Consider the following 18,567-nt stretch of genomic DNA (forward strand, 5'->3'; position numbering starts at 1 on the left):
TCCTGAGAGCCATCTATATCCTTATACATTGATTGTTATTCGAAGTATTATTGTTCTTTTGGAAAACAAAAAGAGTTTTCACTCGCTCATTTTGACATTTGTTATTTGAAGTGTTATTGCTCACTTTCATGAACTTGTTATGCTTGCTATTTTGCTACGTGATATTTGTACTTTTCAATAATGGTCAACTTGCTATTTGGAACCTCACAGGGCTTTTAGCTCATTCCATGCCATTTATTTTCGTTACAGGGGGTACGAGCGAGGCGTGAGACTGGTACAGGCTGGCGTAGTCTAGTAGTTTTTGAATTTTGCGATTGTACTCGCGCTAGTGCTCGATTAGGACTGAATATATCTGAAACTCACATCTTTTGATATATGTGGGATTGTACGAATGTTCGAAACAGAAATGAATGTACATATATGTTTCAAGTTTAGAAACTGGTATTTCTTTTCCCCTTGAGGTTATAACCTATTATATTTGAACTGAGTGAGTGAGTCCTGACGAGAGTTGGGCAGGCGGTCCGCTAAATCCTGGGGTAAGCCCTAGGGGGGGTGGGGTCGTCACAGAAACTCTAGTGAAACCTACATTTTTTGTGAGTTTCTCTAGCCTTGCAAAGTTGTTAAAGTGTTCCCCAAAGGCTTCTATTTATAGAGGATTCAAGAGCCAAATGAGTTATTTCTAGTTGTCATTTTTTACTCTTGAAACTCTCATGAGTTGTCTTTCCAACTTTCCTACCTTTTCTTGATCAGATACTGCCAGAATTGAGCTGAAAAAGTTGTATGAAAGCAAAGCAAGTTGATGAGAAAGTTGCAGAAAATAGAAGAGAATACGCGACCTCAGGAATACACGACTTCATCTCGCGTATTGGATAGTCACGTTTTCACTTTAGCACCACTTCAATCGATATTTTCTCAATGATGGAGGCTGAACTAGCTCTTGTGCCAAACATAAAAGTTGTAGCCCTTTGAGTTAGCTTTTCGATGCCTCAAGAATCATCTCATTTGGAGCTCTGTGGACTGAGATATGACTGCAATACCCTTGACTAGTCAGAACTCTGTTTCAGCTTTCGACAACAGAGTTGCACTTCTGTATTTCGACTTTTTGACTATGAAAACGACTGAACTGAATTTCGATGTTTTCATACTAAATGTAAATCTATCTCTTAACTTCAAAATGGTTAAAAAATCACCTCAACGGCTGAACTGTATCTCTTAGCTTCACGTACCAATGATACTAAGGTGACATTTCAGTTTCGTAAGAAGAACATTTTTAGTTGATTCAATATCCCGAGAGTCATAGTAAGTGATGAAGGAAAGCATTTTTATAATAAACAACTTGACTTTTTATAACTTAAATGTGATTATAGACACAAGACATCCCTCTTATACCATCCTCAAGCAAATAGACAAGTGGAGTTAGCAAATCGGGAAATCAAGTTCATCTTGGAGAAAACAATGAACAAATCAAGAAAAGATTGGGTAAGAAAATTCGATGATGCACTTTGAATTTATCGGATGGCATTTAAGACACCATTAGGAATGTCACAGTATCGATTAGTTTATGAAAAAAGGTTGTCATTTATGACAAGTGTCCATTTTACCTAATAATTTATGTATATTTTAGTTTATTTATAACTAATTTTGATCTCGTAAAACAATATGAGTGACTATTTTGGCAATATTTGATGCCTTTGAGTAACGTTGAGAAGACTTGTGGATTCGTTCTTTTTAGTTGTTAATGTTTATCATATTTTGGTAGGGATGAAAGAGCAAGGACAATATGGGGCCTTTTACAAAAAGTTATCATCGGATTGGATGAGAGTATACAAAGCCGGACAGTGAATTTCAAGTCAGATATCAAACCGAATACCCGCTCGAAGGTTTTGCAAGAGAAAAGGTGTTGAGCAGTATACGACGTCGGATTGAGAAAAGGTGTTGAGCAGAATTGTGTGAAATTATTTCATCTAATTCTATGCAATTTTCTTCTAGAGATAATGGTACGGGTATCACATGTTGAAGTGAGTTGCGTTTAGAAGATGATTATGATATTATTTCCATTCATTGTGATAGTGTTTTTAGACCTAACCTTGAAACTCAAGAGGTAATTTTGAATGATACATTTGTTACCCCTCTTGAGGAATATTTAGTACCTACAGGTTTCAAAAACAGAATTGCACAAGTAATTCTTGCGACATATCGTTTGGTGAGTTCTCAAGTGATGTACGGACAAAGTGATACCTATAAAACATTTAGGACAGGTAAACTCCTTCCTACTCTCTTATCTTTTGAATATGTGGCTCATTTACTCGAGCCACCATTTGTTGATCCACCACGACCTGAGTTGGTGGACTACTCTCTGACAAAGCCTCCTTGACAATGAGGCAAAATAGTCAAGCTAATGACTCTAAACAATCGCCTGTTGGGAGGCAACCCAATGATTTGTTAAATTTCTTGTCTTTTGGTGTGTTTTAAGTGTTTTTATTTTCATTTTGTAGGTTTCAAGAATAAAAGTAAAATGAGCATATTCCATAGAAATTTGAAAGTCAACAACACCCACTCACGACAAATCACCTACTATGTTAGAGGAGTATTTCTTTTCTTTCCTTTTACCTGTTCAATTGCGGACAATGTGTAATTTAAGTGTGGGGATAAGGTTGGTTGGAATTGAATGCATCCCTTGGTATTCATGTGAAAATTGATATATTTATTGAAAAATTTGATAGTTTGTGATATTGGTATGTTTAAAATATTGAATTTTAGGATTGTTGGCAGGAAGAATGGCCCAAATATAAGAAAAAACTCTATCAAAAATTTTTCAAAAACTTTAATATCAATAGTGTCAATGGTTGTGTCGTGCTTATGGATATGAGATTACGTGTAAGGTGATTTGAGGTTGTTGTTATGTAGGTGAAGAATTTTCATTTTTAGGAAACTTAATGTCTTATAAAGTGGCGTTTATCATATTGAGATTTTCTTAAATTCATGAAATGTATTGTTCTTGATTTATTTATGTAAGTTATGTGATTGGTATGATTGATGAATATGAAACTTCTCTTGTGATTTTTTCCTTAGTTGTAGTTTTTGCAAGGATCAAGTAATGTGTTTTTGCTTTCACAAAAGAAGAAAAGGAAAATATTATGATTACTGATCACATATGCATGTACTCCAATGATGCGAAACACATAGTAATCGGGGATCGGCATCTACGAATGTTAATCTTCGTGTAAAACAGTGTTAGAATTAAGAGTATGCAAAGCAATGAGAGTTTGTGACTTGATCTAGTAACCGGGGGCATGCATCTACCAATGTTTGTCTTCACGTCAAAAGACAAGTTCACTACTCGAGTAAATATTGATGAGAAAGAAAAAAAAAGGAAAGCATGTGATTAAGGTGTGAAGGTTTTCTTAGTTTCTTATCCGTGTTTGTATAAGTTCTAAGGGGTGGTTACAAGTTTAGTTTTTACATTTGTTGATTATGCTAGTTGCATGACAAGCAATGATTAGATTAGGGATGATACATTATATTGGACTTGATCAAATGTTGGTATGATAAACTTTTCTTTGTTTGATATTATGGAGTATTAGAATTGGGATCCAAACCTTACATAGTGATCATCTCTTTTGTACCTTTATACATGAGTCTCCATTATATGCTATTCCACTATCTTGAATCATTGGTTTTGGATTAATTTTCTGCACTGATTGAGGACAAATAATGATTCAAGTGTGGGGGGGGTGTGACAACTGTCCATTTTACCTAATAATTTATGTATATTTTAGTTTATTTATAACTAATTTTGAGCTCCTAAAACTATGTGAGTGACCATTTCGATAATATTTGATGTCTTTGAGTAACGTTGAGAAGACTTGTGAATTCATCCTTTTTAGTTGTTAATATTTATCATATTTTGGTAGGGATGAAGGAGCAAAGACAATACGGGGCCGTTTACAAAAAGTTATCATCGGATTGGTTGAGAGTGTACGGGGCCGGACAGTGAATTTCAAGTCAGATATCAAACCGAATACCCGCTAGAAGGTTTTGCAAGAGAAAAGGTGTTGAGCAGTATACGACGTCGGATTGAGAAAGTGAAGTCGGATAGTCACGTCAGATACTCATCAGAGAATTTTTCGAAGAAGAGTGTTTAACAGTATACGGCACTGGATAGTGAAATTCGCTTCAGATATTGCTTCGTATACTTGAGCGGGAAAAATCTGTAAATTGTGCAACTTGCACAACTTGCAGATATCTTTTCATCCTTTTTCTGGCAGCATCCATGATGTTTTGGTAGCAACATTTTGGGCCCAAACATCAACTTTTGTCAACTTTGTATCATTTCATCTCACAATCTTGACTCTTCAACACCAAGCCAAGTTTCTTGTGGAAGATTCAAGAGATCTTGAAGATTATAAATATAGCCGCCTTTAGTCTTAGAAGAAGCTTGTGGGGAGTTTTAGTTTTAGTTAGTTTTAGAGAGGGAGAGAACTTTGGAGCAAAAGAGAGAAACAAAACACATTCATAGCTTTTTTCCATTTCTATTAGTTTGTAGGATTAGTTTAGAACTTGTGTTGTGCATCCATTCAAGTAAAAGCTGAGCAAAGAGGAAGGTTGGGATGAAGAAGGGGCACGGTGGAGGCTCTAGTGACAAGGGTTATCCTCTTTTCCAAACTCTTTATCTTATATTTAACTCCATGTTTAGTGGATCTATTAGTTTGGATACTATGTTGTTGATGTTGTTTCAAAATTTATGCCTTGGGTATTTTGTTGAACTATCTATGATTGCTATTGGTTGATTTCTTGATTATTTTGGGCTATTATATTAATTGAGTTATTTAGAACTTTTGTTCTCAAAATCATGATTAACTGGCCATTGATTGTGATAACTTCAAGGTGTTAGATTTGCAATGAAAATTGTAATTTGTTACCAGTTCATGGAAATGTTAAAACTAGGGAGTACACTCACGAAAATAGATCGAGGTGCACCTTTGTGACTTGTTTTGTAGTAATTTCATAGAAACAAATGAGCTTATGGTTGATTTCATAACCACAAAAGTAGGTATGGATTAGCTATAGGTATAGTTGGTACACTAGCGAAAGCGGGTATCACGTATACAAGGAAATTACTGTGACGCACCCACTTCTCCCTAAGGCGAACCAAAGGATATCGGCGGAACGCATGCCCAACTTTCGCCAGGATTCAGTACAATTCCAGTTCAAACCTAAAGTACAATACTAACAATGAAATCGGAATAAAGGCACGAAATCATTTCCATACATAAATATTCAATCTTACATCACAAGTTCAAGATACATCCCCTTTCCAAAATATACAACTTCTCAAAAGGATGTCTAGACAAAATACATTCCAAAATTCAAGTCTAAAGAGCCATCAAGTAGGCTTTTCCATAACTCCTTCCATTTCGGTTCCTGTTAAGGAAAACAAATCTAACGGGGTGAGCGTATGCTCGTGAGGCCAAGAAAACACACAAAACACATAGTTCAAATAGCAATGGCATTTAAGCAAGAATAAAAGCTGTAACATTTAAGCAGTTCACAATTTTCAATTAAACACATTCAATGAGAATACAAGAGCTCTCAGGAGCTCAGTTCCACTTGCTTCGCCAACCTCAATTGAATACCTTCCCGCGATGACACTCCGTCAACCGGATCGGCATTAAAGTCCGTAGAACTCCACTTACTTCACAGTTCTGTCCACCATACACTGCATCGGGCCCGCACTTCAATAAAGACACTACTAATCGAGTAGGCTAAGTAAGATCTCTCAATAGATCAAACTTACAGTTATCTCATGGTTCACCAAACTCCTTGACCATTCCCTTGCTGGCTCAAGTCGCAAGGTCGGCCAATTGAGATTTGGGCGTCCCTACAATTCAGTACAGTTCAGTTATGGGTCGAGGAGATTCACTCCAACGACATTCAGTCAATCAATTACAGTTTAGTCATGAACAATTCAGTATTTCATTCAGTTAAAAGAGTACGAGTGAAATAAAGTACACACTCGACTCAATAATTATCAATCATTCAATCCATAAGATGCAATTCACATTATCGCAACAAGTCATGCACTTGACACTCACCAATCAAAAAATAAGGGAGTAGTGCTCAATCAAGTGTTTAGGTATCCGCTGTGAGACCCTCTTGAAGGTCCCCTTGAGTGCCTGAGCAAATAATAATCGGCTATCACACACTATCACTTATAATCCCTTGTTAACAAGGAAGATTGTACACTTGTACAATCTAAGAAAATATCATGAAAGAGAGCCTTAATTACTCGTAAATCGAGACTCAAAAGTGGGGTTTTTAATAACATAAGAAAAACTGATTTCTTTCATGAAATCAAGTTTAAAACGTTCAATCAATATCAAAGGATAGGGAAGAGTTTCCAAAAACTCATTTCCCTTCGAGTCGGAAAATTTCAGTTTTGCATGTCAAACTTAGAAAAACCAGAACTTGCACTCCGAAGGTCCAAAATTGGAAAACTTTATACCCTTGGAATCTTGGTTCAAAGTACTAAAAGTTCTTAGAAGACACCTTTCCAAGATTCTAAACGGAAGACATTCAAGTTTCAGCTCAAAGTGACTAATTTGAGCATACAAGACAGTTTCGGTCATGTTTTTCGGCAAATTTTGAAAATTCAGCAAAATTAACAAAAAGTGAACTAGCCTCAGAAATTTCTAACACAATGAGAATTTCAATCAAGGTTTCAAACACAACAAACGGAACTAAATTCAAAGTTTTGAGCGTCAAGATATAGCAGGTCAAAGTTGGCCAAAATCGAAGATAGTTCAGTAAATTTTCCAGGTTTGAAGAACAACTTTGGCACATCATTTGTATATCGAAATGGTCTTAAAATGACACCAAATTTGGTACAATTAAGCTCCCATATGAGGGCTATTCCTCTATCAAATTTCATGTAAAAAATCATACGGGGAGGAAGTTAACAAAACTACCAAAGTTCAAGGAATTTCCTAGACAAATCTGTCGCCTTGCTTCCTTTTCCCTTTTCAAACATTTTGCCCAATGAAATCAACTCCAATTTGGTTCATTGGTGAAACCAAAGTACAACCTACATTTAATATACATTTGGTAGGTGGTTGTCACCAAAATTTTCGAAATAAAATACTTCACAAGTAACTAAACCAATCGGCCAGCAAAACTAGGGTTTTCCAGCTTTGGTACAGTTTGGGTATTGGACTATATCTCACTTAATACAACTTGAAATTGAGAATGGTTGGTGGAGTTTGAAACTAGATTCAAAAGGCTACATTTTATCAGAACAAATCGTTCTGAAATTCAGTTTACAAATGATAGAAAATAGAGCCACAAGTTGCAGCTTCTACTCTTCTCTCGGTTGAACAGTCATACAGGACAGCCGATTTTGATCAATCACTACAGATGACTCAATTCGAATTAGAAGGTGCATTTTACATCATTAGAAAACTGCGGATGTCTAGTTTTGAATGCCATTAACGGCACTCAATTTTGACTTCCGAACAGAGAGATATGTTCGTTCAAAAAACACTGCCAGTGGACTACTGCTACACGAATTTTTCAGATTTGTTCTTGCCAAAATTCAATTTTTATCCAACCAATTCAAATGATTTTTGGTAGAAACTTTCTACACACCATACACAACATATATACATCAGTTTCAAAGTCATTTAAGCATCAAAAATTCGAACTAAATACACGGCAAAAACAGGACAGATTTCGGTCAGCAACCATGCGAAATTTTCCTTCAACTTTCCTTCGATTCTCTATCCATAATCGTTTTAAACAACACTTAAACAACTCAAATCAAGCATTATCATCATCATATCAGCCCATACAACCAAGGTAGGAATTTATAGAGCCCACATCAACCATTCTAACCCAAGTAACAACAACAATAATGAAACTACAAGCTTCAAAGCTAAGAATAAAACCTATTAAAGCCAAGAATGAAAGATTGGATGGTGTTGGATGGTTACCTCCTAGCTTTGAGAGAAACCAGAATTTTTTGATCACTAAAACTCCAAGAAAAGCCAAGATGAAGTCTTTCTTCTAACTTAAGTGAATTCCCAAGTGATTTTGAGGTTGGATGGTGATTTGTGAAGGATTTGGAGCAAGAATTGAAGTAAAATGGTGAAAAGCTTTTCTTCTTCTTCTCCTTGAAGGTTTGGCCGGCACTTGAGGGTGAGGAGAGAGAGTGTGGCTGATGAATGAAGTTTCTTGGAGAATCTTGAATGATTTGTGGTTAAAATTTGCACAAATGTGAACAATGAATAGTACTCGCGCGCGTGCGTTTCGCATCCATTTTCTCTGGGGTTTGTTTCACTTGTGCACTAAACCTTTAAATATAATTCCTTTAACACTATAATTATTCACTTTTAGTAGCCTAGAATAAATTCTTAAATCTCCATTGGATCGATCTGACGCGAAAAACGCGAACTTTCGATTCGCGCGCAATAAAGCGAAATTTAAAAGAAATTCTTGTAACGATAATATAAGTAACTAATACTAGGGTAAATAATCATAAAAATAACTATTTTAGAAATAAAATAAAATAAATAAATAATAAAAAAATATAAGTCCTCACATCCTCTTCCCCTTAGGAGAATTTCGTCCTCGAAATTATACCTTGATTTGAGAACATGTCTGGATATTTTTCTCGAATTTCTTATTCAACTTCCTAGGTTGCCTCCTCCAGTCCGTGGTTCCTCCAAAGAACTTTCGCCAACGGAATCTGCTTATTCCTCAATCCTTTCATCTTACGATCTAGAAGTTTGATCGGTTTCTCCTCATAGGTCAGTGCTTCATCAATTTCAACATTCTCTGGTTGCAGAACGAGGGACGAATCTGGATGATATTTCTTAAGCATCGATACGTGAAAAACATTGTGGATCCGAGATATACTTGGTGGCAATTCCAACTTATAGGCCACACTTCCTACACGTTGGATAATCTTATAAGGTCCTATAGATTTCGGTTGTAATTTCTTTCCTCTTCCTGCCATCAAACTCGCTTTCAGAGGAGTAATCTTAAGATAAACTTGTTCTCCAACCGCAAATTCTAAGTCCTTCATTCGGTTATCGGCATAACTCTTTTGACGACTTTGTGCGGTTTGAATCCTCTGACGTATCACCTTCACTTTTTCGTTCGCCTCCTCAATTCAACGCACTGTAGTCGGGCCTAAAATCTTTCTTTCACCAATTTCATTCCAACAGATCGGAGATCTACACTTCCGACCATATAGTGTTTCGTACGGAGCCATTTGAATGGAATAATGAAAAATATTATTATAGGCAAATTCCACCAAAGTCAAATACTTACTCCAACTCTCCCCAAAATCCAAAGTATAAGTTCTTAGCATGTCCTCGAGCGTCTGAATCGTCCTCTCAGACTGTCCATCTGTCTGGGGATGGTAAGTAGTGTTAAAGTTCAATTTAGTCCCCAATATCTCTTGCATCTTTTGCCAGAACCGCGAGACAAATCTAGAGTCTCGATCGGACACAATACTTACAGGTATCCCGTGTAGCCTTATAATCTCATCTAGGTATAACTTAGCTAACTTCTCTAACGGGTATTTCATACTAATCAGCAGAAAGTGAGGCGATTTGGTCAACCTATCCACTATTACCCAAATGGCATCATGTCCCCTTTGTGTCCTAGGTAATCCCGATACAAAATCAATGGTGATATTTTCCCATTTCCACTCAGATATCTAAAGGTTGCAAAAGACCTGATGGTTTTTGACGTTCAGCTTTAACCTGTTGGCAAATTAAGCAGGTCTGGACAAACTGGGCAATTTCTTTTTTCATGCTCTCCCACCCGTACAAACTCTTCAAGTCCTGGTACATTTTATTCCCTCCAGGGTGTATCGTGTACTTAGATCGGTGTGCTTCTTCCCAAATTTCCGTCTTAAGTCCTTCATCCTTCGACACTACTATCCGATTCTGAAACCTCAATACACCATTCATTCCCAAGTTAAAATCTGACTTTTCTCCCTTTTTGACTTTTTCCAATCACTTTTGCACTTCAGTGTCCTTTTCCTGTGTCTCCTTGATACGTTCCAACAAAGTGGATTTCACGACAATATTTTCCAGAATTACTTTTCTCGATTCAAGTCGGGGATTCCATTTACTAACCTCCTCCAACAAGTGCATCTCTTTAATCATCAATCCTGCCACTTGCACTTGACGACTTAAAGCATCGGCCACTACTCCTTTCCGGGGGTAAAGACTCTAACTCTTCAGGAAAGACATCCGGATACTCCTTCACTACAGGCATGTCCTCTAATCTCACTTTATCACTAGAAGTATTGATAAGAAAAGCCAAATATCCCTGAACTCCTTTACTTAACATTTTTCTAATTCGAATTCCTGAGATAAGTGCAGATAAGGCTAATTTACCCCTTACATCCAATTTCAGGGTTGCCTCTCTTGGAATGCACAACTCTACCGTTTTTGTCTTACAATTCAACTGGGCATTGTAACGGGCTAACCAATCCATTCCTAGGATCACATCATACCCCTTAATCGCTAAACCCATCAAATCGGCCAGTAATTTTCGTTCTCCAACCCAGATCTCACAATCCTTATACACCAAGTTTGCGATTAAACTTTGATCCCCAATAGGTGTTCTAACTTCCAAATCATAAGGTAACTTAATTGATTTCACACCTATTCCACTCACAAAATTAGGGTTTACAAAAGAATGTGTTGCATCCGAATCAATTAAAACCTTAGCTAAACGGTGAAAGATAGGGATCGTACCTTCAACCACCTCAGTAGCATCGGAGATCTGTTGGTAGTCCAATGCGTAAACCCTAGCAGGTACTTTTGGTCGACTCCCTCCAGTACTAGTCTGCTTAGAGGTTGAGTTTTCGGGCCTTTGAGTGCTACCTCCTACCTTCAACTTACATGGACAATTCGCGAGTTGGAGCTCGACACTACCACAGACCAAGCGCTTTCCCGACTTCCTCCAACAATCATTCTCCGAATGATTTGACTTGCTACAGTAACTACAATTAACTTGAGAGGTTACGGCCGGACCACTAGAAGGCACTCCTCTCGATTGAACCGGCCCACTACGACCTCCTCTGGATAGAGCTCCTCTTAAAACTCCTGCAGTCCTTACTCCTCCCATTCCTCTTCCCATCTTGGAAGGTGGGGTAGTTTTACTAGCCTGACCAGAAATATAACTAGAAACATTCCTTTTCTTAGAGTGAAAGTCCCTAACTTGCATTCTTGCGCTCTCAACTCTTTGCGCTTTCTCCAAAGTTTCAGTAAATGTAGAGATTTGGGCTGCAGTCAAGTCCTCTTGAATCTCCATATTAAACCCTTATACAAATCGCCTTATCCTTTTCCGCTCATTAGTCACTAATTCGGGAGCGTACATAAAAAGTTTAGTAAATTTTCTTTCATACTCCGCTACACTAAGAGTTCCTTGTCTTAACTTGATGAACTCATCCTTCCGCTTCTCTTGGATCAGAGGAGGAAGAAACTTCTCATTAAATTCCCTCGCAAAGTTTTCTCAATTCCAAGGGGTTTGGCCTCTCTCCCACTTTCCTTTTATCATGTCACACCAGGCACGTGTTATTCCCTCAAATTGGAAAGCAGCAAAGTTCACTCGCCTATCTTCGGTATAATCTAAGACGGTGAATATGTTGGTCATCATCTCCAACCAATTTTCCGCTACCTCAGGATCAGGTTCTCCAGTGAATTTAGGCGGGTTAAACTTCAGAAATCTCTCCAAAGTTCTATCTTCCCCTCTGTCCTGGCCCCCGGGTTGGTTAAGTGACTCTGGACCCTGTCTCTCAACTAACCATTCAAGAATATCAGTCATCCTATTAATGGCAGTAACCACTTTGTTACCCTCTATATTTTCTTGTCCCTGGGTCGGCCCAGTTGTCGATCCCTGATCATCCCCGTGAGATTGGATTTGCCTAGTCCTTCGCCCATGATTTCGACCACTCCTTCGTCCGTCCATAATTCTAGATATGCCTAGTGCAAGAAATAAAAGTAATTACTCAAGGAAATATTTAAAATAAGAACCAATCATGAAAATATTGGAAATAACCATAATTTACATATATTAGCACTTTAAAAGTCCATACAATTAGCAAGTCATGGGGTATTACAAAAATATTGCACACAAATACTACAAAAGTACTTTTAGTCATGTACGACTAAAGTAAAGTCAAGTGCCTCAAAAGTAGGCCACACAGTCAAGCAAAATACAATGGTCTTAGCACTAGCATCACCCCAACTATTTCTAACTACAAAAGTCAAAAGTCTATCATTCTAGATCTAGTCCACAGTGGAGCTATCAGGTGGAATCTCCTCCTCAGGGTCCTCCTCCAGATCCTCCTCCTGACCCGGACTCTGAACAACGTCCATCATCTCGTCAATCAACATAGTAGTATCTGCTAGGATCTCAGTGGCCTAATTCCGGACCTCCTCGTCTATCTTGGTAAGTCGAGCCCTAACTATCTGAAACTCATTACGGGCGGCCTCAGTCCTAACCATTTCGTCCATTGCGGTCCCCTCCAACTCAGCAATCCTAGCACTCTGAGCATTCACCATAATGCTCAGCTCCTCCACCTCCTGTAGTAGAGCTATATTGGTATTTACCAACTGGCGACGCTTATCATCAAAAGCAAATACGAGGTTATTCGGGTAAGCATATGTCGCCCTACAGAGACATCGAGGATACCTAGAAGAAGGTGAGTAACGCACACGAGCTCCTCCACCCTGTGCTCGGTAGTAAATAGACTTAAAGGGTTCCACGTGGCCATTAGCCTGACAATTACCATTAGCAGTAGGTTCCCCATTTTCCATTCTCCATCCCTGCAAAACAACCACAATTTTCGAGTTAGAAACTTAAAGTCACTAACTCGCTCAAATATCACTTAAGGCATAACTAAGTTATCTCATTCCTATTCTTAGAGGTAAAATCTCTAGTATATCTCCTCAAATATATTTCTAACCCAGTGCTCTGATACCAACTGTGACGCCCCCACTTCTCCCTAAGACGAACTAAAGGATATCGGCGGAACGCCTGGCCAACTCTTGCCAGGACTCAGTACAATTTCAGTTCAAACTTAAAGTACAATACTAATGATGAAATCGGAATAAAGGTACGAAGTCATTTCCATACATAAATATTCAATCTTATATCACAAGTTCAAGATACATCCTCTTTCCAAAATATATAACTTCCCAAAAGGATGTTTAGACAAAATACATTCCAAAATTCAAGTCCAAAGAGCCATCAAGTAGGCTTTTCCATAACTCCTTCCATTTTGGTTCCTGTTAAGGAAAACAAGTCTAACGGGGTGAGCGGATGCTCATGAGGTTAAGAAAACATGCAAAACACATAATTCAAGAAGCAATAGCATTTAAACAAGAATAAAAGCTGTAACATTTAAGCAGTTCACAATTTTCAATTAAACACATTCAATGAGGATACAAGAGCTCTCAGGAGTTCAGTTCCACTTGCTTCGCCAACCTCGATTGAATACCTTCCCGCGATGACACTCAGTCAACCGGATCGGCATTTAAGTCCGTAGAACTCCACTTACTTCACAGTTTCGTCCACCATATACCGTATCGGGCCCGCACTTCAATAAAAGGCACTACTACTCGAGTAGGCCAAGCGAGATCTCTCAATAGATCAAGCTTACGGCTATTTCATGGTTCACCAAGCTCCTCGACCAAGCCCTTGCTGGCTCGAGTCGCAAGGTCGGCCAATTGAGATTTGGGCGCCCCCACAGTTCAGTTCAGTTCAGTTATGGGTCGAGAAGATTCACTCCAACGACATTCAGTCAATCAATTACAGTTCAGTCATGAACAATTTAGTATTTCATTCAGTTAAAAGAGTACGAGTGTGATAAAGTACACACTCGACTCAATAATTATCAATCATTCAATCCATAAGATGCAATTCACATTATAACAACAAGTCATGCACTTGACACTCACCAATCAAAAAATAAGGGAGTAGTGCTCAATCAAGTGTTTAGGCGTCCGCTGTGAGATCCTCTTGAGTGCCTGAACAAATAATAATCGGCTATCATACACTATCACTTATAAATCCCATGTTAACAAGGAAGATTGTACATTTGTATAATTTAAGAAAATATCATGAAAGAGAGCCTTAATTACTCGTAAATCGAAACTCAAAAGTGAGATTTTTAATAACATAAGAAAAACTGATTTCCTTCATGAAATCAAGTTTAAAACGTTCAATCAATAACAAAGGATAGGGAAGAGTTTCCAAAAACTCATTTCCCTTCGAGTCGAAAAATTTTAGTTTTGCACGTCAAACTTAGAAAAACCAAAACTTGCCCTCCAAAAATCCAAAATTGGAAACCTTTATACCGTTGGAATCTTGGTTCAAAGTACTAAATGTTCCTAGAATACACCTTTCCAAGATTCTAAACGGAAGACATTCAAGTTTCAGCTCAAAGTGGCTGATTTGAGCATACAAGACAGTTTCAGTCATGTTTTTCGGTAAACTTTGAAAATTCGGAAAAATTCACAAAAAGTGAACTAATCTCTGAAATTTCTCACACAATGAGAATTTCAATCAAGGTTTCAAATGCAACAAACGGAACTAAATTCAAAGTTTTGAGCGTCAAGATATAGCAGCTCAAAGTTGGCCAAAATCGAAGACAGTTCAGTAAATTTTCCAGATTTGAAGAACAACTTTGGCACATCATTTGTATATTGAAATGGTTTTAAAATGACACCAAATTTGGTACAATTAAGCTCCCATGTGAAGCTATCAAATTTCATGTAAAAACTCGTACGGGAAGGTAATTAACAAAACTACCAAAGTTCAAGGAATTTCCTAAACAAATCTATCGTCTTGCTTCCTTTTCTTTTTTCAAACATTTTGCCCAATGAAATCAACTCTAATTTGGTTCATTAATGAAACCAAAGTCCAAGCTACATTTAATATACATTTGGTAGGTGGTTGTCACCAAAATTTTCAAAATAAAATATTTCACAAGTAACTAAACCAATCGGCCAGCAAAACTCGGGTTTTCCAGCTTTGGTACAGTTTGGGAATTGGACTATATCTCACTCAATACAACTTGAAATTGAGAATGGTTGATGGCATTTGAAACTAGATTCAAAAGGCAACATTTCATCAGAACAAAGCATTTTGAAATTCAGTTTGCAAATGAGAGAAAATAGAGCCACAATTTGCAGCTTCTACTATTCTCTCGGTTGAACAGTCATACAGGACAGCCGATTTTGATCAATCACTACAGATGACTCAGTTCGAATTAGAAGGTGTATTTTACATCATTAGAAAACTACGGATGTCTAGTTTTGAATTCCATTAACGACATTCAATTCCGACTTCCGAACAGAGAGATATGTTCGTTCAAAGAACACTGCCAGTGGACCACTGCTACACGAATTTTCCAGATTTGTTCTTGCCAAAATTCAATTTTTATCCAACCAATTCAAATGATTTTTGGTAGAAACTTTCTACACACCATACACAACATATATACATCAGTTTCAAAGTCATTTGAGCATCAAAAATTTGAACTAAATACACGGCAAAAGCAGGACAGATTTCGGTCAGCAACCATGCGAAATTTTCCTTCAACTTTCCTTCGATTCTCTATCCATAATCATCTTAAACAACACTTAAACAATTCAAATAAAGCATTATATCATCATATTAGCCCATACAACCAAGGTAGGAATTTATAGAGCCCACATCAACCATTCCAACCTAAGTAACAACAACAATAATGAAACTCACTACAAGAAAAAAGGTCATTAGTGACAACATTTCTTTGTGACGACAAAAAGTCGTCACAAAATGAGGTTGTTTAGTCACGACTTTGAAGGTTGTCACAATTGACTCAAAGCAACTGAGTTTTCAGTGACAACTTTTAATTGTCGTCACAAAACTACTTCGCGCCATGGGACTTGGAAGGCGCGAGTTTTGCGATAGTGACGACTTGATAAAAGTTGTCAGTAATTCTACCACTTTCTTTGACAACTTTTCGTTGTTGTCACTGTTTATGTTTATTGACGACCAATTTTTGTCAATAAAACTATAGTGTAGTTAGTGACAACATAAGTATCATCACTAACTTGAACATCTCTAATGCATTTATTTAATTGTGAACCTCAATATTAATTTATTTTTTTTAAATTTGATGATTTATTAACTATGACTTTATTTAATTGTGAGCCTCAATATTAATTTAATTTTTTTTTTAAAATTTGATGATTTATTAAACTAGTCATAGTTACTTAAATATTAATTTAAGTTATTTACGGACGACTTTTTGTTGTCGTCACTGATCACGAAAAAAAAAGTTATTAGTGACAACATTTTGTAGTGATGACAATAAGTCGTCACAAAAGGAGTTTCTTTAGTCGCGACACCTAAAGTTGTCACAATTGCATCAAAGCAACCAAATGTTTAGTGACGACCCGTTATTTTCGTCACAAACTACACTGCAAGAAATATGGTCATTAGTGACAACATTTTTTAGTGACGACAAAAGTCGTCACAAAACGTGGTTGTTTAGTGACGACAAGGAAAGTTGTCATAATTGCTCAAAGCAACTAAGTCTTCAGTGACGACCTTGAAAAAGTTGTCACTAAAATGATCTCTATAGTGACAACTTCTAATATCGTCACTGTCACTCTACCGATTCGGATTTAGTGACAAGAATTAATTGTCACTGTTTAAAGTAATTATTTTTAAGTCACTTTCATTAATTCTACTGTGTCACCCTAACTTTTGCGATTTAGCCCCAAATGTTGTAAAAAATTCCATTAATTCCATTATGATACCTTAACTTTTACAATTTAGCTCCATATGTAGTACACCGATTTCTTTAATTCTATTATTACTCCCTAACTTTTGTAATTTAGCCCCATATGTAATTCACCAATTTCATTAATTCTATTATGGCACTCTAACTTTTACAATTTAACCCCCATATGTAATACACCAATTTTATTATTTCTATTATGGCACCCTAACTTTTACAATTTAGCCCCTATTTTTTTATTAGGAAATTGCGAATGGTATCTTGATAAACTATGCATAAATATTTTATAATTTTCTCAAACTTAAGTAATAATTTGTTATAAACTCTAAAGATATATCTTTCATTACAATAGTTATAAGGCAGGCAGGTCTTTTTATCAATGGAATAAGAAATTTATGCCAGATTTATCTTTTGTACTACATGCCAAGTAGTATTAGCAAAGGAATAACAAAGTACTACAAAGTAATTAACAAAATAGCCTTCAGAGAGTGTAGTTTATGGGCAAATGAGCATTATCTATTCAAAGCACCAACTTTTTATGGGTATTTTACTTTCAAACATATAATTTATGATAAATTTATAAATGTTTGTAAGTAAAATTCAAAAAGTGTTACACTGATTTCTTACAAAACGAAAACTGGCAGGTTATCTTTTCAACATAAATTAAATTTTTTTTAAAAAGGAAATGACCCATAAAGTACCAACTCTTTGTGGGTTTCCTCCATTACATGAACAAATATTCTGCTCTTTATGGGCATTTCACTCTGAATCATTTAATTTATGTTAAATACATAAATGTTTGTAAGTAAAATTCAAAAAGTGTTGCACTAATATTTTTATGAAAGGGAAACTGGTAGGTTTTGTATTTAACATAAATTAAATATGTGAAAGCAAAAAAAAGAAAGAAATTACCCATAAATCTATGTCTTGCAAATCTATACTAGTAAAATAGTTTCAAACAAAATTAAACATTAAAATAAACTGTAATTTATACACATTAAAATATCTGTAATTTATACACATTTTGCAACTACTACTTTGTGTTTTCTCTGTAATGAATTTTTTAACTATTGAGAACTTAAGTTTTGTCTTGCAAATCTATACTAGTACAATAGTTTTAAACAAAATTAAACATTAAAATAAATGTTTGAAAAAGAACAAAAGCACATTTATTACTTGCAGTAATGTAAAAAAATTTTCTCAACCATTATCAATATTTTCACAAAACTATTAAAAACTAGCAATTGACAATATTAAAAAGGGATAATTTCAGAAACCTCCCCTGAGGTTTCTGACAATTTCACTGACCTCCCCTGAGGTTTCCACAATTACACTGACCTCCCCTGGCAGAACTTGGGACCCAATTGCTGACATCATATAATGCAAAATTACTATTATACCCAAGACATTTTGTGTTTTGGATAGTATTGGATTGCATTTCTATTTATTTAATGTATGGTTATGAAATTTGTAATGATATTACTCTTGGATTGCAGTTTTGGTTTGCACCTTATTACTGTTAAGGTTTTATAAATGACTGTTTTAGTTCTTGGATTGCACCTTACCTCCAAAATTTGGGAATTTACCCAAATTTTCCATTTTCTAATATTCCTACAAATATGCAAAATTATGCATATCCCTCAAATCTACCCAATATTAATGTTTTGTTAAACTCTAAATAACAAAAATATGAAATATATTATTTAAATATATTTTAGTTACACACAAGTTGGACGGGTAACTAGTGTGTC

This window comes from Coffea eugenioides, chromosome 10 (genome assembly GCF_003713205.1).
Source record: "Coffea eugenioides isolate CCC68of chromosome 10, Ceug_1.0, whole genome shotgun sequence".
Lineage (NCBI taxonomy): Eukaryota > Viridiplantae > Streptophyta > Magnoliopsida > Gentianales > Rubiaceae > Coffea > Coffea eugenioides.